This window comes from Ambystoma mexicanum, chromosome 7p (assembly GCF_040938575.1).
Source record: "Ambystoma mexicanum isolate Mex_15411 chromosome 7p, UKY_AmexF1_1, whole genome shotgun sequence".
In the NCBI taxonomy this organism is placed as follows: domain Eukaryota; kingdom Metazoa; phylum Chordata; class Amphibia; order Caudata; family Ambystomatidae; genus Ambystoma; species Ambystoma mexicanum.
The window spans coordinates 323,529,716-323,557,182 of record NC_090939.1 but is presented as its reverse complement, the minus strand read 5'-3'; positions in this window follow the sequence as shown (position 1 = coordinate 323,557,182).

The following is a 27,467-nucleotide window of genomic DNA, read 5'->3' as shown; positions in this document are numbered from 1 at the left end:
TGTCCCTCGTGGTCATGGCCAGTAGCCAGATTATCTGGATCATGACCTATTCCATGACCCAGACAATGTGGCCACAGGCTACACCTCAGTCACCAAAGGTATATCATTATTTTTTGTACCTACATTATGACACTTGTCAAAATATAAAACATGGGCACATTTGCAAAACCATGCTTTAAGGACCTTGCCAATGCTCCATACAAAAGTTTCCTGGAAATTCACCCATGTTTTATTTTTTCAAAAGTGTCAAATGTATGCACATACAATAGTCATATAAATTAGCCCCCACTTGAAAAAATCCATTCAGACTTTACAAAAACATTTAAATCTATATCTAAAATCTTTTTGCAAACATTTGTGTAGATTTGTCAAACTGCACAACATTTATAAACCTTTCCAATATTTTTGGATCCCCCCTCTAATTTTGCCCCCTCTTGACAGAATCCCACCAGACTTTGCAAACACATTTATTTCTAGATCTATAATCTTTTTGAAAACCTTTGTGTAGATTCGTGAAAGGGCACCACATGTATAAGTCTTTACAATATTTTGGGACCCCCCTCTAATTTTGCCTACTCTTGACAAACTCCCACCCAACTTTGCAAACACTTTCGGAATCAGGTCAAGAACATCATTGCAAAATGACATGCAGTTTCATTAAGTGGCGCCAAAGTTGTAAGCCATCCAAGAACTGCTTTTCACCAACCCTGTAATGCAGAACTGTCTGCGAACTTCGCAGGACTGTTAGCGAACATCTGGACTTTTACAGCGAAAAACACTCGTTTATTTTGCTTGTTTCAGCCATATCCCATCCCATCCTCATCACCACTCAACTCCCAGAGATTATTTGATAAATTTGACAAGTGCAATATTGTGTTTTTTTTTGGTATGTTTTTACCACGATGTCTGCGGACACCGTCTGCTGTCTGTGAATCCAAGATGACGGGCATTTCCAAAAATCAGACACATTTCACACTTTCCACCATCCAATCAGTGGGTGCGTCTGATGTCCTTGGACTCCACATTGCCTTCTAAGCCAATCAGAGTCCTGTCCCTGGACTGAACCGGGAAATGGGTCCGCAGCCTAATCCCAGATATCACAGATTTGTTTGGGCCTACCTTTTTGTTGTTTAAAAAAATAACTACTTTATGGATTTCCACCAAATTTACAAAAGCACTCTTTCGGGACCAAGCCACTGCTCCTGCCGCAAATTTGGTGAAAATCCATCTAGCAGTTTGAGCTGAAGGTGTGAGCAAAGATTTTTCTCCATTCAGTCTATGGAGAAAAACAAATGTGGGATCCCCTATATCTTTGCCCCCCTTGACGAAACCTCACCAAACTTTGCAAAAAAACTTCCGAGCGGGCCATATACTTTTTTTGTGTGCAAAGTTTGGTGAGGATTCGTCCAGGGGGAGTTTAGTTATAAGCATAAGCTGCCCAAATAGAGGTCTTCATATGGATTTAGCAATGTAACCTAACTACACAGCTGCTACCACGGGCTGTGCAATATATATCTGTGCTCATCAGGGAGGCAGTCTCACTTGCAGCAAAGAGCCAGTGTAGGTGTAATAAATCAATATTGTTTCTGCTGCAAGGACTTATGGTAACCCGCTCACACCCAAACACCAACAGTTGGGGAGGGAGGTGAGTAGCCCACAGTGTGGCACTCCGAAGCCAGGCATATATCGCCCTCCCTGTGACCCAACCTGCTGGCATTCGACAGGAGGTAAACCTGAATGAGTGCTTGGTCCTGTACCTTGTATGCCACAAAGGATTCCCATGGGAGGTGCTTCCCTAGGTGGTCCGCAATTGCAACAGCCCACTCAGCAAGTCAAATGTCACTGCTTGGTTTTCCTTTCGTGTTTGAGTGGTAATTCCTCCTCCCTCTTTTTAACCAAATAAACCCACAAAAGAATTAAGAAACCAAGAACCCCCAAAAGCATGTTCCCTTTTTTTTCCCCCTTCCAATCCAAGTTCTGCCCCCCACAAAATGTTTTTTTCTCAGAACCACCTTTAAGTGATAAAAACAGAAATAAATCGACTGTATGAATGATTCAATAACCCATATGATTCATTTTGTACAATATGTCAGTATAATTCTATCTATGTACTTATTATTGAATAACCGCGGTTATGAAAATGCACCAAAATGTACCTTTCTCATAACCGCGATTATTTGATGAAAATTGCAGATGTGCACCTCGAATAGCCCTTAATACACTCAGTTACCCTCTCCACACACACACTCACCCTCCATTCTTATGATGCCCCAGCACTGCCTCTTTATATATACTTAATGTTTTATGTGAAACACTTACATTTTGCTGATTTGGTGTTCAGGATGCATAGCCGCTGTTATAAAATGTGATTATAGTGGTGTACATTTCTTAATGGGAATCTCATTATTTCCTGCATCCTAGACTCTACAATTTCACATGGTGTCTTCGTTCCATCTCTAGAATTATGTCATTTCAATCTTTTTCCAACTTTTTATTTACGGCTCTCCCTGGTTCTAACTGCATATAGCACGTATAGCTGCAGTTATGGGCACTTTCATAGCCACGGTTATTGTAAATTCTTTCATGGCAATTGCCTTATTTCCGGCATTCTAGACTCTACAATTTCACATGGCGCCTTCTTTCCCCCTGCCCACCTCTAGCCAGATGTCCTTTCACCCCCATCCCCTGCACCCTCTCCTCCAAATGGGATTTTTTTCACTATTTGTTTTCACCTAACCCCAGTTATTTACATTATAACCACAATCTTTTCTTGCATCGAACAAAAGAAAATCCCGTCTTTTTATTTCTGAAAAGTAACTCTGCTGCAAAGCACCATGGGAGATTGTTGCCTAGGGATCTAGGCCCAAATGAAGGACGCACACACGGAGAGATAAGAGGAACTTCTTTATTCTTTCACAACCAAACTGGAACTGGCACTCGCAGCGCACGTGCCCCATAACCCCCTTGCCCAGTCAAACTCCGCCTTTACAACGGAGGGGGCTCACGAGCGTTAACCCCTTGAGTCCCGGGTAACACTACCCCCGGACAATATGTCCAAACATCAACTTGACACGCTGTGTCTCAACAAATAACTCAACACTCTTCAACAAGTCTCATCGGCTTCTTTATGAGCCGTCTCGGCCTCTCACCTCGAGTCCCCAGATCAGGCTCCTCTTCAATCACTTCACTCTGGGCCATGTCCCGGGGGTCCCCTTCCGGGGGAAACCACTCATCATCCCTCGGCATCCGTGGTTCCGGTGAAAGTGCCCTTTGGGTTCCTTCCGTGGGCTCTCTCCTTGTATATGGCCTGAACTGCTGACAGTTTCTGGTGATGGTCCTGTTCTCATCTTCCGCCGTCACCATCGTGCCTTTCATGGCAACAATCCTCATGGGGCTTGGAGCAAACCGCGGGTCTGTCTTCCTGCTTGCCGGCTGCTGTACCAGGACTTCGTCTCCCACCTGGAGCTCCGGCAGCACCGCTCCTCTTCGTGCATCGGTGCGACGCCTCGCAACCTCTTTTGCCACCGCATCTCTCTGGAGCAGATCTTGGTCGGCCGGCTCAGCCTGCACCGTACTCCTCGGGATGCGAGTTCGCACCACATATCTGAACATGAGCTCTGCAGGCGTCTTATTTGTGACCTCGTGAGGAGTGTTCCTGTAGTCTCTTAACAAGCGGCATAGCGCTTGGTGTGTATCAACGGCGTCCAGCCGTGCCCTCTGAATGGTCTTCTTAATCGATCCCATAAATCGCTCCGCCATTCCATTAGCCTGGGGGTGACGTGGTGTGATCTTCATGTGCCTGAACCCCAGGTGCTCTGCCAATGTCCCAAATTCGTGTCCACAGAACGGTGGTCCGTTGTCGGATTTGACCCACTTGGGGATCCCCCACTCACTAAAGACCTCTTCTATCGTTGCCGCAACTTGAGAGAACGCTGTGGAACTGACTCTCTTGGCAATCGGGAATCTTGAGTGTTCATCCACGAAGAGCAGAATGTAGTCGCCCGCTTCAGTGGGCCCGTAAAAATCCATGGCTACTCGTTCCCATGGGTGCTCAGGTATTTGAGTGTGTTGGAGCGGGGGCGGACGTTCTGCAGGGGCTGTGCACTGACAGGCGTGGCAGTTCTTCACCCACTCGTCCACAGCTGCGTCCAGGAAGGGGAACCACACATGGCATCTGAGCTGCTTCTTTGTGTTCTCCGCTCCCCTGTGACCTTCGTGCGCTATGCTGACCACCTCGCTCCTGAGTGTGGCAGGGATGACGATCCTGCACCCTCTGAGCAGAATGTTATCGTCCTTTACCGCCAGTTCACCATGGACCCTGGCTAGCCGTTCGATTTCTTGCTTGTTCACGCCCGGGTGAGCTAGGGTGGCTCTCTGGTGATCTTTCCACTTGTTGGCCGTCGTGAGGCTGATCGCCAGGGCTGTCGTGGGATCGGCTGCCGATGCGGCCGCTACCCTTTCAAGTGATAGTGCCGGGGGCAGCGCCTGAGCCGCCACATATTGCACATACGCAACGTCACCCTTCCGTGCCAGCGGGGCCCCTACTGGGTGTCGGGAGAGGTAGTCAGCGGGGTTAAGGTCGCCCCCCGGGCGGTGTACGATATCGTAATCATATTCCTGGAGGCGGATGCCCCACCTCTCGATCCTCGGTGGCATCTTGGTATGCGGGTTCCCAAACAATGAGAGGAGTGCCTGATGATCGGTGATCAGCGTAAACTTCTTTCCGATTATAAAGTTATGAAAATGCTCACACGCCCAGACGGCTGCCAAGCTCTCCTTCTCGGCTTGGGAGTAGGCTAGTTCAGGTGTTGATAGCGCTCGGCTCGCGTATGCAATCACGTGTCTGGGGTTAACATCCGCGCCACTGGTTTGGGCCAGAATGGCACCGAGGCCTACGGGGCTGGCGTCGACTACCACCTCGGTGTGCCACTGTGGGTTAAAATATGCGAGGCGATGAGCCTCGGCGAGGGCTTGCTTGATGTCCGCGAAAGCCTGTTGGCAGGCCTGTGTCCATTCAAACGGCGACTCCTTCTGTAGCAGTTTCCTCAGCGGGTCTGTGATGGAGGCATAGTGGGGGATGTACCTCGCACAGTATCCTGCCATGCCAAGGAACGAGCGGACGTCCGCCACTTGTCGGGGCTCGGCGAGGTTGGTGATCGTCTCGACCTTCTCAGGGTCAGGCAGCATGCCGTCCTTGGAGAAGATATGTCCAAAGAACTTGAGTTTTGTTCTGCTGAACCGGCATTTTGATATGTTGAGCGTGAGGCCGGCACTCTGAAGGGCTTCGCATGTGTCGTGTAGAGCCCTGTCATGGGATTCCTTGGACGATCCAAAGACGAGAATGTCGTCGCTGTAATTGAGAGCCCCCTTGATAGGTCGGATGATCTGGCGTATAGTTTCCTGGAAGATCTCAGCGGCAGATGAGATTCCAACGTTCAGCCTCCGGTATCTAAAGAGCCCATCGTGTGTCGCAAACGTGGTTATGGGCCGGGAATCAGGGTGGAGCTCCAGCTGATGGTATCCCTGATTTAAGTCCAGTTTGGAGAACATTTGGGCACTGTTCAGCAGCACAATCATGTCCTCAATACATGGTCCCGGGTGTCGCTCCCGTTGAATCGCCGTGTTGGCCACCCGCATGTCCACACACAAGCGGATCTTACCCCCTTCCTTGGGTACCACCACAAGGGGGGACACCCACGGCGTCGGCCCCGTCGCCGGTTCAATAATGTCGTCGCGGAGCAGTTGCTGGAGCGCCTCCGAAACTGTCTCCTGAAGGTGGAATCCGACCCTTCTGGGATGTTGCGGCACTGGACGCACGTTGGGGTCAATGTGGAGCCGGATGGGGGGTCCCTGTAGTTTTCCTAGCCCCACGCAGAGCTTGGGGAAGGCCTCCGCGATGTCTTCTTGTGAGACGAGCGATTGAGTTTGATGATAGGCAATCGCATCTACCGTGTTCCCCTGGCCGGGTTTGGCCGCTGCGGCAGTGATCACGTCTCCCGCATTCACGTGAATTTCGATCAGTCCGAGGTGCGACGCCGTGTAGTAGCTAAGGAGGCATCGGCTCTTGGCGAGGGACCGTATCACGTGAATGGTCGCATCGACTTGCCGCCCGTTCAGGAGAAGGCACTGGGTGAATTGACCCACCGTTTGGAGCGGGGTGGCGGCACCCCACTGGAAGATTCTGGAGCGAGACGGACTGAGCTGTGGCGGGCATGGTATCCTGGCGTAGTCTTGTTCACCCATGATGTTCACTGTGGCCCCAGAGTCGATCATAAATTGAAATTGGCAATTCGCCATCTTGAGCGGGACGAGCGTTAACCCCTTGAGTCCCGGGTAACAGAGATATAGCTATGATTTTGGGCGAAGGGGGCACGTCCTTCCCCTGTCAAATATCAAAAAAACTACTGGATGCAGTAACCTAAGACCCCTTTCAGAAACAGTCAACGGTTCGTGCCCAAGTTATTTCATAACTAGTCCAATTGCATGCGATGGATTTTGCTTTGTGCTGCCCAGAAATCTTGACTTATTCTCTATGGGGAAATGAATGGGAGTAGGCTGAAAACAGCTTTTTTTGCTTTCTTACTAACGTTTGCATTTTTTTTATTAATCTTTACCACAATGTGTAGGAGGTGCTGTGACGAATCTTTTGTTTGCAAAACTTCAGGCAAATCCATCTTGTGCGTCAAAAGTTATTAGCAATTCAATGTTTGTGTTTCCTATGTTCTTGATACTCACTACTCACCTTAACTATAGTGCGGTGACTGCTGCACTATAACAAGGAAGCTAGAAGGTACCTGGTCAAGGCAACTGTCACTGGAGGCTCAGCGGTTGTGGCATTGTGCAAGTGAAAACAACATAACCTTACAAGCATCCCACCTGCCAGATGACCAAAGCAGTCGCACTCAGCAGAGCGGTAAATCAATGCCACGAATGGGAACGCAAACAGTGAACAGCTCGCAAATATATTCAAACACTGCGCGCCACCACAAATAGACTTGTTTGTGACAAAAATAAAGTTCTCACTGTTCACCAGCAAGGCTAATTCAGGAAGGCTCACTAGGAGACGCTTTCTCAATCCTGTGGAAAGGGATGTACGCTTAGACATTGCCCACAATCCCAGTGATGTGCAAAGTGACAGAAATGATGCAGAGATGCACCTTTCCCCTCGTCCTCATAACCCTGGCATGGTCACATCAACCATGGTACTCAGATTTGGTGCACATGCCAGAGGATCACCCAATCCCATTGAAAGTAACTCTTGACCTAGAGTAACAGAATGGGGGACAAATACTTCATCACAATCTAGGATCTCTCAGGCTCACTACGTGGTGCCTGACTTCTGAGTTTGGACACTTAGATGTGCCCGTAGAATGTAGGGGGATCCTGCAGGGGCTGAGGGCTGCTTCTACTAACCAGTCATTCAAGCAAAAATAGAAAGGGTTCTGTGCATGTGTGCACAAGAAGACCTGCAGCCACTGGAAAAGGAGTCCCACCATCTCCTGCTGTATCTGTTAGTTTTGTTGAAATTAGGCTGTTTTACGCCTATATTCGGGTGCATTTGGCAGGGATATCTAAATACAATATGTTAGAATAGATTTCTAATCTCTGCTCTGGTGAACAGAGGTTTAGGAGGCCACCCTTGTTGGTGAAACAGGGGACACCTCTGGGAAGATAGCCAGATCAATTTGTGATAGCTTGGAGAGCAGTCAAGACGAAGTCTCCGCAGGAGTGGGGGTGATCAGAGGTCTTTAATGAGCACACACAGACACCAAGAATTACCCTTAGGCAGTAGTATACAAAAATATACAATCTATTAGGCCAATAAATAAACACAAGTGAATAATGAAAAGCAACGTAAAAATTCCACACAATCAACACCATGTAAAATATATACAGTCATTGGAGTCAATGCGGTAAAGGTCTAAACTCCACCAATAACTGTAAGGGAAAAAGGCAGGCAATCTTTATAGCATAGCCAATCTACAGAGAAGAGACCCTAACTTTATAAGCTCAACCCTACGATGAATGGAGACTTGTGCTCAATGTGCGTGTAAAAGTGCTTGGTTGTACGTAAAGACACAAAAGTACTTTTCGAGGGGATTAGGTCCTCCGACGTATTCCATATCTATGACAGTAATCACCACAGCTGTGCTGCTTTGGAAAATCTTCGGCGTCCTGCGTCGATGACGTCGATACGCCGCCCTCGAGGACCTCCTCCGATGGCCGACGTCACTGGATGTTATAAGTTGGACGCACGACGCCCGTAGCCTCAGTTCCGTTTTTTCCGCGAACGTGTTTGCTTCGGGAATCTCAGCGCGCCTCGATTCTTTGGAGTTTCTGTTGTTTCTCGGTTCTTCGAACCTGTTTGGTGTTTGTGAAGTACTTTCTTCATGAAGATGTCTACCTCGTCTTCCACACTGCGTCCGGGCTGTAAGATGTGCGGGGACTGTGGGTCCAAGATGTTGGTTACGGACTCGCACGGCGCCTGCCTCTGGTGCCTCGGGGAGGCCCATGACACGGATGACTGTGTCGACTGCCAGTCGCTCACTTCTTAAGCCTTGCGGGAGCGCAAGAAGAAGTTATCGGTAGGTAAGGTGTCCAAGCCCCGGAAGTCGAGGTCTGCGGGGCTTTCGACGGACGACTCGAGGGGCGACTCTCCGCGTCGTCATCGGAAGTCCAGTGGGTCTTGGTCCCGGAGTCGGTCTCGCCACTCCTCTGCCTCTTCAAGGCACTCCCGGAAGCGCTGTCATCGGTCGCCTTCCCCGTCCTCATCCGAGGACTCCGCCCGACGGCGGGTCGCTTACCCCCATTAAGCATGCGACGCTGGAGGAATGGGCTTCCTTCGGGAAGAAAATGTTGGCAATTCTCGAATCGCAGGGCACTGGTCCGTCCGCGCCTCCGAGTGGGGTCAGTCGTGATCAGCCGAGAGGCCTTGGGTGGTCGTCACGATTCACGGGAGAGGTCCCGCTCGGACAAGGGGAATCGTTCTCGTCATGCTCGGTCCAGGTCCTCGACGCACTTGAGATCGTGTGAACCTGTGGTGTCTTCACGGAAGACGTCGACGTCGAGGTCGTCGACGGACTCTTTCGAGGGCCTGCCTTCGAAGAAGTCATCGACGCCATCGGCGTCCCGGCCGTCGAAGGACACGCTCGATGTCCTGGCCTCGAGGACTGCGTCGACGCCCATTCACTCGATGCCTTTCGAGGCTGTGTCGAAAGGGGTACCCCGTGGCTCGATGGAACCCCCTAGAAAGGCTCTGGTCAAGGTCAAGCATGGCTTTGGTTCACGTTCTGTGCCTTCTTACCGCCATCTGGAGTTTATTTCAGAGGTGGAAGAGGGCTCTGATGATGGCATGGTGCCTGACACGATGCCAGACGAGATTATCTCGGGCCATAGCCAATTTGAGGACCTGAGGCAGTCCCTGTATGATGCTAGTGGGCCGGACACCTCTCCGGAGGTGGAGTTTTGTAGGCCTAGCCTGGCACTCATGCCGACTCCTCGTACCGGCGCCTTATGTCAAGCGTTACCGAGTACTTGGGATGGTCTGCTTCCCCGGGGGAGTTTGTTCAGGATGACCTTACGGATATTCTCGACCTTGGTCCACCAACTGACCCGGTACTGCCGTTTCATATGGCTCTACAGAGGAGGGTGGCGGCGGCTTGGACTGCTCCGGAGAGTCTCCCGGCAGTGGGCAAGTCTTTGCCGCGAAAATACCGCCCAGCCAGTAGCGACCCCTGCTACTTGTCCAAGCACCCTACTCTGGAGAGTTTGGTGGTGCAGGGGCTACAGCCCCGGCAAAGCAGGCGTCGTACCCTACCATCCCTCCTGATAGGGACGACAAGCGTTTTGACGGCTGGGCAAAGAAAGTGTTTTCTGCAGGGGGTATGGCACTTCAGGCGCCCAACTCCATATGTGCCTTGTCACGTTTCACGCACACTCTGTGGAACTGTGTTTCCATGGCGGGTGAATATATTCCCAAAGGGGACGAACTGGATGGTTTCCTTGGCATGGTTCAGGATGGCAAGGATGCCATGTGTGAGGCCGTTCAGTCGGGTTTGGACATGGCAGATTGCGTCAGCCGGTCCATGGCGGCGAGCACCGTGATACGCAGGTTTGTGTGGTTGCGGAAGTCGGGGTTTGCTCCTGATGTGCAGGCCCGGCTCCTCAACATGCCCTTTGATGGGGAACATCTTTTTGGCAGCAAGGCTGACGAGAGCCTTGAGAGGTTGCAGACCTCAAAGGCTGCATCAAAGTCGTTGGGCGCTGCAGTTCGACAACCTCTGCCTTTTCGTCCTAGGGGACAGCAATGGAAGGGAGGTTCCTTTCGTTATTACTCATCCTTTGGTAAAGCGAGAGGAGCTTCCAGTCAAAGGGGACACCATGAGAGTGCCAGAGGTGGAATACAAGGTACTCGAGGTGCCAAGGCCGCTCGGGCTGTTGCCTCTTTGCCATCAGGCAACGCCGCAGCCGCTTCAGCTCAGTCATGAGGCCATGTCCCATGGTTCGCCGGTTGGGGGAAGGCTGGTGCAGCGTCTTACAGAGTGGCGCGCCATTACTTCAGATGTGTGGGTTCTGGAGATCATAACCCACGGCTACTGTCCTTTCCGGCAGAGGCCTCAAGACAATCCACCGGGGAATCTCTTTGAAGAGTCCGGATCCGCTCCTTGCGCAGGAAATTCAATCCCTGCTGGAGAAAGGCGCCATAGAACTGGTGCCTGTAGCGGAGAGGAACAAGGGATGGTATTCCCCTTATTTTTTGATTTCCAAGAAAGACGGGCGGATTGAGACCCATCATGGACTTGCGTGGTTTGAACAAACTCCTCAGGAAGGACAAGTTCAAGATGGTTACTCTCTCAAGTCCTCCAGGCCCTTCAACTTCAGGACTGGTTGGTGTCTCTCGACCTAAAGGACGCTTATTTTCATGTGCCGATCCATCCAAAGCACAAGAAGTACCTGAGGTTTGCGGTTGGTAACTCGCACTTTCAGTTTCGGGTCCTGCCATTCGAATTGACCTCCGCACCGAGGGTCTTCACCAAGCTCATGGTAGTAGTGGCAGCGCTCCTCAGGAAAGGGGGGATTCAGGTCTACCCCTACCCGGGCGATTGGTTGATCAGGGCACACTCTCCCGAGCAAGTCCTGGATCATCTGTCGGTCACCTGCCACTCCCTCCACAAGCTGGGCTTCTCCCTCAACTTAAAGAAGTCCCATTTGACACCAACTCAGAAGCTCCAGTACATCGGAGCAGTGCTCGACACGTCCCCGCAGCAGTGTATTGCTCCCCAGGTGAGGGCTCATCACATTCAGCAGATGGTGCACAAGTTTCAACTTGCCCAGAGTCTCCCAGCGTTCGAGTTCTTGAGACTGCTCAGCCTCATGGCATCCTGCATTCTTCTGGTGCCAGAGGCCAGGTTTCGGATGAGATCTTTGCAATGGGCACGTAAGCTCCAGTGGTCTCAGTCCTCCGGCAGGATGTCGGACCCTGTTCAGGTGCCGTCCTCAGTCGCCCAGGACCTTCTGTGGTGGGCCGACGGAGGCAATCTGATGAGGGGGGCTCCATTTGGCTGCCCTGGCCAGAGGTGACAATTGTGATGGACGCATACCTCACGGGATGGGGAGCTCATGCCAACGAGTTGACAGTCAGGGGTCGTTGGTCTCTGTCGGAGTCCAGACTCCATATCAATCTGTTGGAGCTGAGGGCAGTCAGGCTAGCCCTGAAGGCTTTTCTGCTGACTGTGTGAGGAAAGAATGTCCTGATCCTGACGGACAACACAGTGGCCATGCACTACCTCAACAAAAAAGGGGGGTGTGGGGCAGGGTTACTTCCTCTGTGCAGGGAGGCGATGCAGCTCTGGTTCTGGGCAATCCAGCAGGAAGTTTCGATCTCGGCAGTTCATCTGGCAGGAGACGAAAACGAGACAGCAGACGCTCTGAGCAGGCAGAGCGCCATCTCTCACGAGTGGGAGTTAGCTCAGGAGATTCTCCTGGAGATCTTCACTCTTTAGGGGACCCCTCAAGTGGATCTTTTCACCTCCAGTGTCAACCGGAAGTGTGAGAGGTTCTGCTCGCGGTAATTTCCTCCAAATGGAGCCTTAGGAGACACATTTGTGGTGGAGTGGTCATTCCCACTGCTGTACGCGTTTCCTCCAGTCCCTGTCATCCCACAAGTACTGTGGAGGTTATGGAGGTGCGGTTCCCGGATGATCCTCATTGCTCCGGCATGGGCCCGGAGGGCGTGGTACCCGTACCTTCTCGACTTGTCCATCTGCCCTCCACGTCGTCTTCCCTACCGAGACGATCTGCTCTCACGGGAGTGGGGGGTTCAGGTTCTCCATCAAGAGGTCAGATCCCTCAACCTTCACGCTTGGTTTCTGAAAGGTTGAGGTATAAGGATTGGGACCTCCGTGAAGACGTGATGGAGGTGTTGCTCTCGGCCAGACGGCCCGCAACTAAGTCCCTGTACCGTTGCCGTAAGTTCTGCGACTGGTGCAGGGTTAAGAATGTGGATCATTTTGTATGTTACATTCCCATGGTTCTGTCTTTTTTTTTGCTTTCTTTGGCCCACAGGGGCCTTCAAGTGGGTACCATTAAAGGTTACCTGGCGGCACTGTCCATATTTAAGTGCTCGTCTGAAGAGTGTTCCTATTTTAAAATTCCTTTAATTTCTCAGTTTCTGAAAGGGCTCACTAATGTGTTCCCTTCGTCACCTTTCCAGGTGCCCGGTTGGAATTTGAACCTTGTTCTCAAGTTTCTGATGGGTGCTCCGTTTGAGCCTTTGCATTCATGCCCTTTGAGACTGTTAACTCTTAAAACTGTATTTTTAGTTGCGGTCACTTCCGCTCGCAGAGTGAGTGAGTTACAGGCACTTTCAATTAAGCCACCCTTCACTGTGTTTCATAAGGACAGGGTTGTCCTTAGAGTTCATCCTTCTTTTCTTCCGAAGGTGGTGTCGGAATTTCATTTAGGCCAGAAGGTTGTTCTTCCGGCATTTTATCCTCCTCCACATCCTGGTAAGGGAGAGGAGAGGCTCCATAGGCTTGATCCCAGGAGAGCGTTAAGCTTTTATATTTCATGAATGTCCCGGGTCAGAGTGGACGATCAGCTCTTCATTGGTTACGCTGGAAAGCGTTTGGGACAAGCTGTGATGAAACAGACTTTGTCTCGCTGGATTATTTTGGCTATCTGAGTGTTACCGCTTGGCGGGTAAGGACCCACCGGTAGGCTTACGGGCCCATGCTACCAGGGGTATGGCTGCCTCTACTACCCTGCAGAGGGGTGTTCCTATTCATAACATCTGTGATGCAGCCACCTGGGCTTCGGTACATACTTTTGTACGTCACTACTCCCTCGATTCCATCCGGGGGCAGGATCTGGCCTTTCACAAGGCGGTCCTTTACTCCGCAATTTGATTGGGCATGCTAAATTTCTGTTTTCTAAATTCTTTTCCCACCTCCTTGCATTGGTACTGCTTTGGGAGTCTGTCATAGATATGGAATACGTCGGAGGACCCAATCCCCTCAAAGAACAAGTTACTTTCTTACCTGGTAACGTTCTTTCGATCAGATGGTCCGACGACGTATTCCATATCGCTCCCTCCCTCCCTTCCCTGCTACAGAATTTCTTATGCCATTGCAGCTTACGTTTCCACAAGGCTTTGTGTGTCAGACTGGCAGAAGACTGGTGGCACACGTTCTGGGGAAAAAACTACAACTGAGGCTACGGGCGTCGTGCGTCCTACTTCTAACATCCAGTGCCGACGGAGGAGGTCCTTGAGGGCGGCGTATCGATGTCATCGACGCAGGACGTAGACGCCGGCTCTTTCCTTCTTATTAGTGGCTCTCCACACTCACTCTCGCATTGTCTCCAGCTACTCACACCGGAAGTGCATCTACCTTCGCCGGTGGGCAGAGCCAACATAGGAGTTGATGGGCGTGGAAAGGTCTGCACAGTGCTTCACAGGAATTGTGGTTCACTTCACTGTACTTTACTTGAGAGAGCCCTTTCCAAACATCAGTAAATGGGGTAGTTGCAGGGCAGGATGTGACGTTCGTGACGGTATGACCTACCACTCATTCATTCACACAAGACCATGGCCCTCATTCCGAAGTTGGTGGTAGTCATGGCATTCTTAGCGCCGTGACTGCCACCAATAACTGTACCGACTCCAGTATAGTTCAATGGGGACTTACCGGTGTAGTCCGACCATTGCGGGACCGGTAAGTGCCCATTGAAAAAGCCATTCCCCATTCCCATTGAGCCCACATCGGGCTCAATGGGAATGGGAAAGGCGCTAATAACGGTACCGCAAATTGCGGTACTGTTATTAGCTCTGAAGTCCCTTAACGAGTCCTGTCCATAACGCCTGGTCAGACCAGGCGTTACTGGAGGGACCCGCTAAGGGACCTCGGAATAGGGTGGTAAGGGATTACCGGTGTCCTTACCGGTGCCGGTAATACCTTACCGCCCGCCTCATAATGACCCCCCATGTGTTGCATATAACAGGGGACTATGTGTCTATATGTATGAGGGAGACACAGAAATCAACCACTACCCTAAATAGTTTTAGGCAAATAAAACTATGCCTGCCTTAAAATTCTAGGAAAAATGTATTTGACTGTCCTCATTTTGCTAGCATACATCACTCACTTCATTAAAGGTTATGTTCCCGTGGGGGGTAGGGGGGTATAACATTGGGACTGTCTCAGAGTAGAGCAAAGATCATTGTTTGTTAACGGGAGGTTAACCAGGGAGGAGCCTGCCTTAACATGGGGATGAGGGTGGGGCTGAATGAGGTTTGAAAGCTGGTTCGGCTAATCTATTGGGTTGTTGACCTGTCCTCTGAGCCCAGGAGGCTGAATACAGATTTTCTCTATTAAGTTTTAGGAAAGTCATAATTCTGTTAAGGACATGGTGAAGTATTATAATTCTCAAACTTTAATCTCATAGACATACATATTAGCCTTTTCAAATTAAAAGATGGGTGAAAAAATATTTTGCCTTTGAGGGCGAGATCTACTTAAGAGAGAACATTTGCACAGTGAACTACCCTTCCTGTGACCTTCTTCGACAAGCATTGTCAAAGCCAACAGTTGTGGCCTTTGTGTCCCACCGAATAGGAAGATGCATGGTATATTTACCATTCAAAGATGGCTGGTTTGTTTCCAGAGAACTTCCTTAGAGACAGTCATCCAGAGTCTTTCTGTCTTTGCTTCTCTGAGGAACTTTTCTATTGCTCTTGCCTGGAGGCAGAGCATACCTGCTGCCAGTGCCATGAGACTCAAGACTATCGGCGGAGCGCATGTGGAGTCAGCAGAGTCTTGGGAGGCCTTGGAGGAGAGGTGGAGAGGCTTGCTGTAATGGGAGACTCGCAACTCCCAACTTGTCCCTGAGGGAGGGGAAGAGTCCTCCAACACCCTTTGACCCGACTACAGCTGCGTCGTGGAGCAAGTGACACACTGTTCATCTCGAAAGCGGCTCCTCTCCCTTGTCAAATAAGGTTGATTCCTGATATTAACACCAATTCTAACATTAACAGTGTGACTAGTACGAAAGTAAGCCGTACCTCACCCTCCACGTGTGCTTCTATGATCAGTACGTGTTCTCACAGTTCTATACAAAGCACATCCAAAATGTCATTAATGATGATTAACTCCATGTCATCTACTCCCCAGAACGTAGGAGCCCGGCGGCATGTGTCCCCGCCCTGTGCACTTGACAACAGTGGTCAAACAAGGAGATCGCCTAATGAGCGAACACTTACGGTGACCCTGGGTGCCGCGCACCCGTTGTGGGCTCCTGGGGTGCTGGTGGATCGGGACGGGGCAGCCTTTGCCTGCTCGTTGTGATCACCGTGCGGGTGCTGTATTGTACCTTTCCTGCACGTCCGCTGTCTGCTCATGAGGGGCTGCAGTGTGTTTCTTCTGAGAAGCAGCTGGGCAATCGGGAAATTGAGCACCCTCCGCATGCCACTTGTTTTTTTCTGCATCGGATATTTTTGAATTACCCCAAGCACCTTATGACATGGCTTGTAAAACGAGCGAGAAACATAACGACATTTTAAAGAGCTTATAAGAGCTTGTTAAAACTCAAACCGAAAACAACGCATTTCACGTTCACGAACAAAGAGCCTCAGGAGACAGTGAATGAGTAAATCAATAAAGACGGATCATGGACACCGCATAACAAAGTGTTTATCTCCTGTGAGCCCTCTTGTGAGTCCCGATTAAGCTCAAAGGAGACAACAATGATTACAGATGTAACACGCCCAAAAACATGGGATCTTGCCCCACAAGCGTCAACTGATGACATTTTACATGCCGCTTGTGGGAGTCTTGACCCTGGGGAAAGTGCTTCTAGTGGGCGAGTGAAGGAGAACAGATTATTGCCCGTCACATCTACTCTACATTTTACAAGTCCTGAAGCCCCTTTGAGCAATTGACTGACAGAAGACGAAGAAGTTCAGTGTATGCTGGGAAAATCCCCTTGTCGAACGCCAAGAACATATTCACTTGATGTGGTGAACAAACTCCTACAAGATCTAACTAAGATCAATTTAGCGCGCAATGGAGCAAAACATGACCAGGCTTTAACATCATCTAGCCCTAAAATACCGGCTAGAAACAACTTGTCTCCAACCAAAACGAAGCCCACAACTGACATTACTGGCTGAAGTGCCCCTTTTAAACGTAGAAGGATTGAAGATAGTGACTCTCCAGGCATTTATTGCTCTCAATAAAGAGCATGGAAGGACTTGAAACAAAACGCAATACCCCCAAGACAAAGCAATGAAAGATCGGTGCACAGCATCTCAGAGGCAGTTTTGAGTATGACCTCAGTGAACAACGCAAAAGATTCCAGTCCAGACGACCCCTCCTCCGACTCATCGATCATAGAACGGGGGTATCCTAAAATTTGAAGATTACAACACAGAGGGGAAATCAAGAAGAACTGAGTGATCCCGTAATCAGGATGAACTAATTACAAAAACTGTGCGAGAATTGCAACCGATTCTAACATCCACAATGACAATGACCTTGTGTCCGTTCATTAAATTACATGAACAAATGAAGGACCGCTTGAATGACTTAACTACATTGGTCACCCTGATGAACTCCAAAGTAGTTAACTTTGAATGAAACAACAATTTATTCAAACAAATGTTCTACGAATCCACAAATAAAATTGATTCTTCTCTTTCCACACTAGCAGACCAAAAACAAAACAATAGTGACGACAAAAAACCTCTGGCCGAAGTGGCCAAAGAAGCTCTTGGCTTATTACGTCAACAAAAACATCATTCCTGTGAGGGAAGCGGTCAACAGGGTAGGACAGCCTATGTGTCACCTGGACCCAAGAAGGCAATGAAAAGCACTGCTAACAAAGATTCAAATACAGAGCCAATGGATAAAGAACTAACTATCAATGAGACAGAACACCCTCTGATTGGAATCCATCAACAATCTAAAAAAGTGGAATCATCACAAATGCCCACGGACGCAGTACTGCTCATCGATGCTACACTAAAAAGCCCTTCACATAGCGGAAATTCAGCACCGGACACTTTACAACCACTACCAACCTTCTTAGACCATGATAGAAGCTTGGAAATTGTGCACGTGCCAGCGGTCAAAATTACGTCCTTTGCCAGTGTGTTGGAAAGCGTTCAAAATACTGGAAACATTGCAAATGTCGATTTACAAATTCCTTCTACCTCTGCGGACCTCAGAGGCCGAATCATCGATCCTCAGGGTCCTGTGATGCTGGTGATTGCGATCACAAATTCTACGGAAGACGTGTTTCCGAACTTTAAAGCACCACAAAAAGAAGTCAAAAAAACTCCACATCCAAAACCATTGCAAATTAAAAAATCAAAAAATCTAAAGGGGAAGAAAGCTTGGATGACCAATAACTCGAGAAAATGTCTTTGAAACATCAAAGCTGTAAGCTTTACTTTAAACTCAAACACCATTTGCACGGAGGCAACATCATTGGCGCCAAACAAACCGAAGGAGAGTGGCTCAACGCAAGATCCAATGCCAGACATGCCTTTATCTAACAACGAAATCCCAATCAATCTCTTGGATTTATCTACTTATGACGATGAGGAAGCAGACGATGTTGAGGCTGTCCAAGAAGCAAAAATTTTCGATGGTGAAGCAGCCAAAATTATTGTGCTTTTCGCCACACATTCCAACATCCAAACCATCAACAGTATGAACAATAGTACATTCCACCTTAAAGTTGCCAATAATGCTGGAAAAACCACACAGTCCCCCTTTCGTGACTTTATGCCAGAAATGGGACAAACTCGATATGAATCATACCATCGAGAAAATGGAGCTGTCAGAGCAAAAAGTGGCCTTCCATCCAACCACTGGCAACGAAAAACGTATATACTCTCAAAAGAATGCTCAAAACGGAAACGTGAGTAACAAAAACAGTAGCAAACCACAAGAGGGTGTCACTTATGGCTGAGAGTGAAATAAAGTCCAAAATACACATACTGTGAAAAATAAAAACTAGAAGCAAAATATCAACAAACATCTAAACGCCAAGTATTGTTTACGCTTAGAGCCCATAGAAGATATTGAAGATGATCTTTCTCTCAATCGCAACCACATTCTACAACTACTACATTATGTGCTGAGTCTGCGAATGATTAACACCAAAAACATAAAAATTGTGGAATTTTTTTAAGGAGGACCAAAACGACACCGCGAAGCTTCACATCGACTCTAGAATAATATTCAACATCATACTAGAGGCTGCGCCAACCTTAATATCAATGGGCTTTGACATCACAGAGACACATAATCATCGAGAACCTGAAGTCAAACAACCTAATTCAGATGCAAAGATCTGTCTGGATAGATCACGAAATCAGGTGGTAATGCAGAAAGGCATGAAAAACCTTCAATCCGAGAATTATGCCAGCTGCCAGAAAGGACTCAATGTAAAAAATAAAACACATCAACAAGATGTAACAAGAATCCCCCAAGTGACCGGAACTAAGGAACCTATTAAGATAACCTTTGTACATGAGGAGTCCACACTTGGAGGACCCTCAACACCATCCTGTTTGAACACAACAAGTGGGGGTTCTACTGACTGGAGCTGGATTTCGAAAGCCTTAGCTTTTCAGAACCAAAGCTAACATTGCAAATCAGAACCACTGAAACTGATTAAGATCGGATGTTGGAACACTCGTGGCTTTGTACATCTATTTCAATCGAATTGGCTGGGAAACATGCACATAGCGTGCCTGCAAGAAACCTGGCTTGTGGAGTGTCCAACCATAGAAGGATTTGAAATTCCCCTAAACCCTGCAATTAAAAAAAACAAGGGTAGGCCCATGGCGGGCCTCATGACGTTTGTACAAAAGAAGTCTGGCCATAAAATTCAAGAACAAATAACATCTCACCTTACATTCAAAAAATACTATTGATTGCTGAAGGTGTAAAAAAAGATCGAACAAGATCGTTTCCATGTCATCAACATCTATTGGCAACACAATGCAACTAGCACATCAGCCTTTGTTGACCAAATTACATTTATAATAGATCAAATTCATGAGTTGGAACCAGCTCCAAATATTCTAATATGTGGAGATCTAAATATCAACTGCTTGGAGTTATCTAACAAAACACGCCATCGAAACGCAGCTAGAACGAAAGCATCTGAGCCATGGTGTTCCGAAATGGAACTGAGAAATATACAATTCCTAAACGGTAACACTACAGGTGATATACCAGCAAAAGCAAACTGGAAGAGACAGTTGCAAGAGTCCACGCTGGACTACGTTCTTGTTTCTGAAGCGTTGCATATGCGTGTCAAATCACTACATGTAGTCCCAAAACTGGAAAGCAACCACAGTCTGGTATTACTAAGCATGTATGGCCTACAGAACGGCTCTGATCAGCTATGGAAGCACAAAATAGCGGGCGTATCGAGTAGAATCAGACTCAGATTGACCGAACATTACGTCAAAACCATCAATAACGCTTATCAGAACGAGCACAGCCAACTGGAATACCAACACTTACTTGTAAACTTTATGGACAAGAAGCAAAGCTTGAAAAATCATGTATTCAGCAATAAACACACATTTGATCTTGATATAATGAGACAAAAACGCAAGATGCAATCTAAAATTAGAGCATGTGGAAAACCATATACAATTCAAGATGCAGTTAACATCAAAATGATAAAACTTTCATATAACAACTGGCTGAAATCACATAGATCCATCACATTAAAACATGATGCAGAATTAATGTTGTCAAAAATGAGAAACAACAACACATGCACGTTTTGGACTTTGATGAATGAACAAGAGGGCTTCCAGACCGCACTCCAAACAAATATGGTGACTGAGAAAGACTGGATGAGTCATTACAATCAGCTCTACAAGAAGGGAAACTCTGTAGACCCCTCATTTCCCGCACCAGACATGTGGGACTTGCTATTTGAGAGATCTGAAATTCTATAAATCATTAACAGAATAAGCACGTCTTGTGCCTCTGGCCCAGATGGCCTAACCAACTTGACACTAAAAGAAAATCCACAGGCCTGGGCAGATTTCTGCTACACTCTCTTCAAGAACATCGCAAGGGCGTGTGCGACACCAGCATCCTGGAAAAGTGCAATTATTTTACCAGTATTTAAAAAGGGAAACAGGGCAAATCCAAAAGACTATCGCCCAATTGAATTTCTGGATGTGCTGAGCAAGATATATGCCACGCTACTACAACGCAAGCTATTAGCTTGGACTTCCATGAGCAAGCATATCGACCAGAGACAAACGGGCTTTGTCAATGGAGTGGGGTGCAATCTAAACCTCTTAATTGTCAATATTTTGAAATTGGAAGCCATAAGAACAAGAACCATGATCTATTTGGCCATAATTGACCTATCACATGCTTTTGATAGCATTGATCGGGAGATATAATGGTAAAAAATGATCAAATGGAAATGTCCTGCAAGTCTTTTTTTTGGCAATAAAGGAACTTCACACAAACACGAAACAAGCATCAGATTGGACCGCTCTGGGAAACTATCTGATCCCATCCGGTTACAGTGCGGTGTAAAACAGGGATGCCCTTTAGCCTCCATCATCTTCAATTTGTTCATTTCTGACATCGACCAAACCATTAAAAGTACTACATCTTTTTCACCCAAATTAAATGGATCTCACATAAGTCGTCTCCTGTATGCAGACAACCTAATACTACTAGATTCAACTCCAATTGGTCTCCAAAGAAAATTGAACGCACTGGGGCAATATGTGAGAATCAATGGTCTGAGTATTAACATCTCAAAATCAGAAATACTCTTACCTGAAAATCTGAGTGGCACGAGACGGCATCAACAGCCACACTTTCGATGACATCTGGACAAAACTTTGTTAAACACCACGATGAACACGCGATACTTGGGAATGCAAATTAATTCCAATATGAATGATACCCCATGGATTGAAGGAACCAAAAAAAATGCCATCAAATGGCAGTTCAGGCAGCCGCAGTAAATAAAAGATACGGCAAACACTCCCTGATGCCAGCCTTGGCCTTTTATAAACAAAAGGTGGTCCTGCACTAATTTCTGGTGCTGAATGCGCATTAAGCTGCCCGCAGGAACTATGGAGTGCTCTTGAGAACATATTTTGGTCTAGAGTGTTGAATCTACCTAAAGTAATGCCTACAGCTTCTATCCGACATGAACTTAGTTTAACATCCATCAAAGCTCGAGTGTGTTGGAACATGCTTTCCCTGTACAGGAAAACGACTATGAAGGAAACGCCTCTACAATTCAAGATCTTGCAAAATACAGGCCCTGTCAATGAGAACTCGGTCTTCGTGCTATGGGCAAACTGATGCAGAGACCTAATGTCTGAACTTGACATCAATATAGACACACAACAAACAAATCCAGAGCTTGCCAAAAAAATGTTATGGAGACGTGATTGATGTATGACCTGTGAACAAAGAGCCCATGTCATAATGAAAATTGTTCCCTATGACGAAAGAACCCTCAATTAAATTCAAAACTTTTGGAAACTATTTCCGGATTTAAAAAGTACAAGAACCTACATGAAGTTTCGATTAAACTCGTTTAAAACTAAAGAAAGAACAAACACCTGGTCAGAGAACAATAACACGATTGATCAATGCAGACTGTGTAAATCTAATGAAGAAACGTTGAAACACCTGAAGTTATTTTGCGCGGCAATTCGTCACAAACGAATGAACAAAACATTTAGGAAGTTTCATATAGAAGCGTCCGACGATAAGCGCCGAAGTTTGGTGGCAGCTAATGTTTGACAAGACTGACGGGTCCCTAACTCTAGCGCTGACTTCTCTTATAGGAGAAACCCTGTTGCGCTTCCAAACCTTGGACGAGGACCTGTAAACAGCAATTACTCTCATTGTGATTTTGAAAATCACAAGTAATTGCATGAAGCTCTATTGAGTGTAGATGCTTACAAAAATGGCTAGATTTAGTAGAACATAGTATGACCACCTGGAGCGTAATCAAAAGTTGAAAGAAATTGTATATGAATGTGAAAATGTATTTTAAAGGTTTGTAACAAACCATATAAAATAAAAAATAAAAAGGTTTTTCAAATTCCAAACATTTGTCCTTTCCCTGCGTCCATTGCTGCACCCAAGGGGGTGCCCCTGGATGCCCATTTCCATGCAATATCCCTTTTCGCCACCAATGTAGGTAGAGAAACCAAAGTGAAGCAATCACAGGAAATGGTGAATTTTGCCCCAAGTCCTCAAACAAAAATCATGTTGGGTTGTATGATATCGCTATGAATTGTGACAAATGTTCTGATATGTCTACCCAATATCTTTAAATATTGAGTCAAGTTCATATTTTGTGAAAAAAGGTTTCTTCCTCTGCTCTACACAAAACACATAATGACGTATCTGTCCTTTGCATGCAATGCAGTTCTTCCATGGAATAATCCATTCTGTGGAGGTTTTTCAGCTGTGCGAGTGTGAACCTAGTGCTGATCACCACTACTTGAGGGCTTGGAAGAGCTCCTACCCATTCTTCCTCCAGAAGGCCCAAGTGAGCCTTTCATTTGTTTTTTAATCTGGTCAAGTGCCCTCTGGGTTGAGGGATAGACCCTTCTAGAGAAGTGTCATGGGTGTAAGGTGTGAGGGTCAAACGTTCTTGAAAAATTATTTCATCTAAAGGTCTTTCTGGCACAGTGAAGTACTTGGGATCTGTTTCATTAATCCATGACTTAAACATGTGTAGAAATAACTGTCTATGTTGGTCCATGCCCCTCCAGGTATCCTCTCAAGTGGCCTGGGACTGTTGCCATCCCCTATTTGAACTAATAAAGTGATACTTAGTCTGTCCCTATTTTGGAACCCTGGTGGGGGATGCATGTTCAGTGAATTATTTCCCCACCATACTGGTGTATAATTTGCATTTTTATCTTTTCATCCTGGTATATCTTGAAGCTTATTCACCACCCACTAAGGACCACATGTATGGATTGTAACAGCTTTTCAGGCGTTATCACTGCACAGCATTTTCCTCCCTCCGCCCTTCCCCATGCAGTCTGACTCCTGTTGTATAGCTAGGCTTTCATCTTCTTTGAATAACCATTTGTTGGCCACTGATAGTTGCACTGCCGATTAATACTTTTGTAAGTTATGTAGGCCTAGTCCTCCTTTCCACATTGGTCTATAATTTGCACAGGGCAATCCTGGATACTGTTTCCATTCAACCAAATGACCCTGAATTTGTGGTCAATTCAGTGAAATGACTGAGGAATATAATAAAGTAAATTTTGAATGACATGTCTTACGAAGAGTGATCGTTTTTGGCTGCCCGACCCATCAGACCTAAGGGGAGAGTGGCCGAATTTTTGAGATCTTCTGTAAAACTTGAAAAGTGGGGCTTTTAATTGGGTTCAAAGACCATCTTCTTGTTTGTATTCACCTGGATTCTGCAGGTTATTAAATTGGTGGTTTCAACCATCAGTAGGAAATGAACACAATAAAATGTTCTGCCAACATCTGTGGGAAGACAGCAGATTTCTCCCAGTTATTCTTGAGACCTGAGTAGCATCCATATTCAGTAATTATTTCCATGACCATTGTAATGGAAAGTTCAATTTCACTAATGTACAGAAGAAAATTGTTTGCCACCAGCAAGATTAAGTTCTTCCACCGTAAATCCCTTCATAGCCATTCAGCCACAAATTTCTTGACCAAGGTAAAAAGTGTCAGAGAAAGAGGGCAGCATGGTCTTGTGCATCTTCTAGGCCATTTACTGTTACTAAAGCTTTTAAACCAGTATATATCCACTTGATCCAGCTCAGAAATCCCAGACCAGCTTCAATCTTTCATAGAACATGAAGCTTATAAGGCCATTCCACAGCATCAAATTATTTTTTGGCATCCAATTACATTATTGCTCAAGGCTCTCAATTCATTCTGCCATTTTGTAATGCATTTCAAAGTCTCCAAAGTTAATGTTTTGTTGCCCTGGAAGTAATTAAAACCACTGCATTTGGGATCAATCAATGGAGGTTAGGGGGTCGTAAGTCTTTTCTACGCCTTCGCCAATATCTCAGTTTTTATATTTATTGAGGAGAATGGGTGTACAGGATGAATGCAATTCTTAAGGCCGCCCTTTTTGGTATTACTACCATCAGGGTCACACAAAGGACTTGAAGGAGGGTTTCATTAGCTCTAGCCTCTTAAAACAACTTCAACATATGGGGAATAGTGTGTGAGCAGTACATTGTCTTTAATATTCTGAAGGAAGCTAGTTGGGTATCAGGACTTTCACACTTTTTAATTCTTGGACAAATGTCTGCAATTCTAAGACTTCCTGTATGCTCGCATCTATTCTTTGATCTAACATATCTAAAAGGAAAACATTGATAATCCTGTCCCCATCTGCTGTGCAGGCGCTATAATATTCTATATAATACTATGTAAATGTATTTGCTATCGCCATAGAGTGGTTGCATCTGGTTGAAGCAAATAAGTTCCTTCTCCCTTTTCTTGTTCCTTCAATTCTCTTCAAAAGGACTCTGTTGTTTATTATCAGAGAAATAGCCTTATCCTTTATAACAGTGTTGCTGGCTTCTCATAATATTGAACTATACACTGAGCTCTCATTAAGATCAAAGAAAGAGTTTGCTGCATCTCTCAGTCCCTCTTGTATATCTATATTGGTAACTTTGTGTGATTGCAGCTGCCATGGCTCTATTTACACTCCACCTTTCCTCTGTAGCACTAGTACCAAAGGGGAGTGATCTGATAGCCCTTGATGCAAGTACTGACTATGTAAAGCCCCTTTGTAAATCAGTTGAGGGGGGCATACAAAATAATGTAGCTCACCCTTTAGACATCTCCTCCTAAAGATGTTCCAAATGTCTTAAGGTCAATGCAACTCCCTATTGTAGCACCCCTTGTGTTCCCAATGATCCTGAGGCAGATTCATAATAGCATATAAATCACCTCTGAAGATGAAAATCTGTGAGGAGTTTTCCTTGGATATTTTGTTAATAATTCATTGAGTTCTTGTAATAATGGTGGAGATGAGTTATGCACTTATAATAGCTGGTTTGCCCTCTTCATATAGCACTCATCCTTATGCTCCTGCCCTGAGTGTCTTGATGAATCTGGGATATGGTTAATGGAGTGTACTTAAGACACAGTCTTGACTCTACCTTCATCGTGTAGGGACGCCAGCATGAAGTATAAGGCATTATCCACTCTGAGAGTAAGTGCTTGCCAACGAGTCATCTCCTGCAACAACACAGTGCGGTTTGTGTCAACAGAGAAACTTGAAGGCAGCGCATATCATAAATGTATGCCCCAAACCCATTCACATTACAAGTTAGAAACACGATGGTTCTAATTTCCATGTTATGTGGCAATCCAAACATAACGAACAAAAACAAAGCATGTGTCTGCTGTCAGATGGCTCAAGGAACACTCAAACTCCCAATGTTGGTTTGAAGGTTTTTATTATTGTATTCTGCATGGCGCTAGGGCTGTCCCCTCTCTATTTCTCTCTCATTTATAAGTAGCATTTTCCACCGTAACCCAGGCTAATATCTAGTGAGGATTGAGTCCTACTAGCTAATCTCTAGGCTAGCTGATTGGGATGACCTAATGGCAATCGCTTTATCTAACTAGACAGGCTCAGCTTGTTGCTGCCCGGACTCTCCTTAACGTGATTCACTGTGTGTGACACGCAGCACAGCACAAGTTAAATTGAAAGCATTTGGAGCAGGCAGAAGCTGTGTTAGCGTGGAGTGTTGGTGAAGGTACATGCTTGGACAGCAATGTACTATCTGAGAAATAATTCCACAGCAATGGATATTGCTCATGTAGATATGCAAGCACCTGACAATAGGGCTGAAACCGAATCCTCTGTGAAATGTAATTCTAAAATTCTAAACACAAACTCTGTAACTACAGGTGAAGAGATGCAAGAACGATCTGCTGACTTCTACTAACATCAACAAAGAATGATATTTCTTTTTTTTTCTTTTTTTTTTAGAGACAGCAGCGCCAGTGAGGGAGACTTGCCATCGATATCTCAGCATCCACTGCTGATGGTATCGGTTCCAAACTCTGCGATCTTGCTCTTGTCTAGTCTAGTGTGGACACAGAGACTGAGTGTCAAGCAGAGTGGACTTCATTGTAAACGAACAAGTGATGAAACATTCAATGGGAGCCTTATCTGACACTCCGGCTCTGCTTAGAACCCAAAAAGAACAGCACCATGAGTTATCTTTTTCTTCTTCTTCGTCCTAATGTTCGGCCACCTCCACACCTTGTCCCCGGATGGGCCAGTCTCTGCATGATGCAAAGTTATCCTCATTTACTGCACTTAACTTTATTCTCAACTCATTGGTCAAAATGTATGATGACCTGATTAACTGTGAAGTAAAATCGCGCACCTTTATACTGAACAACATCTAACGCATCCACAGTCTTTGACAGATGGTAATGGGGCGGCAACGGTCTCAAATATCACTGACCAAGGAAATAGCTCCGGCGGCTGGGGGGGAGGTGCTGCCTGTCCCCATGATCAATAAGCACTCTAGGCTATTTCCTAACACTCGATGGAATTCTTACAAGAGTTTGCGAGACTAGGTCAACTGCCATATGTAGCGCCATCAACTCTATTGCTGTCTCTTATTTGTGTGCCTTCACAATTGGGTGATTCCAGGATTAACAACATCTCGTCTGATATGAATATTCAGGGAAAAATTAAGAGAACCAAAAATCTGAAGTAAAAACAAATAAACATTCTTCCATTACATTTTTTAGAGCTTTGTTCTACGGAAACAATTCCAAAACAAGCAGCATGAGTGGACAGATGAATAAAACTACTCCAAAAGAAGGGGAATTTGAATCGCAGTTGCCATCTGTGAGTAACCATCAAAATGGTGCTAATTTAAAGGAATTGGTGAAATAAAA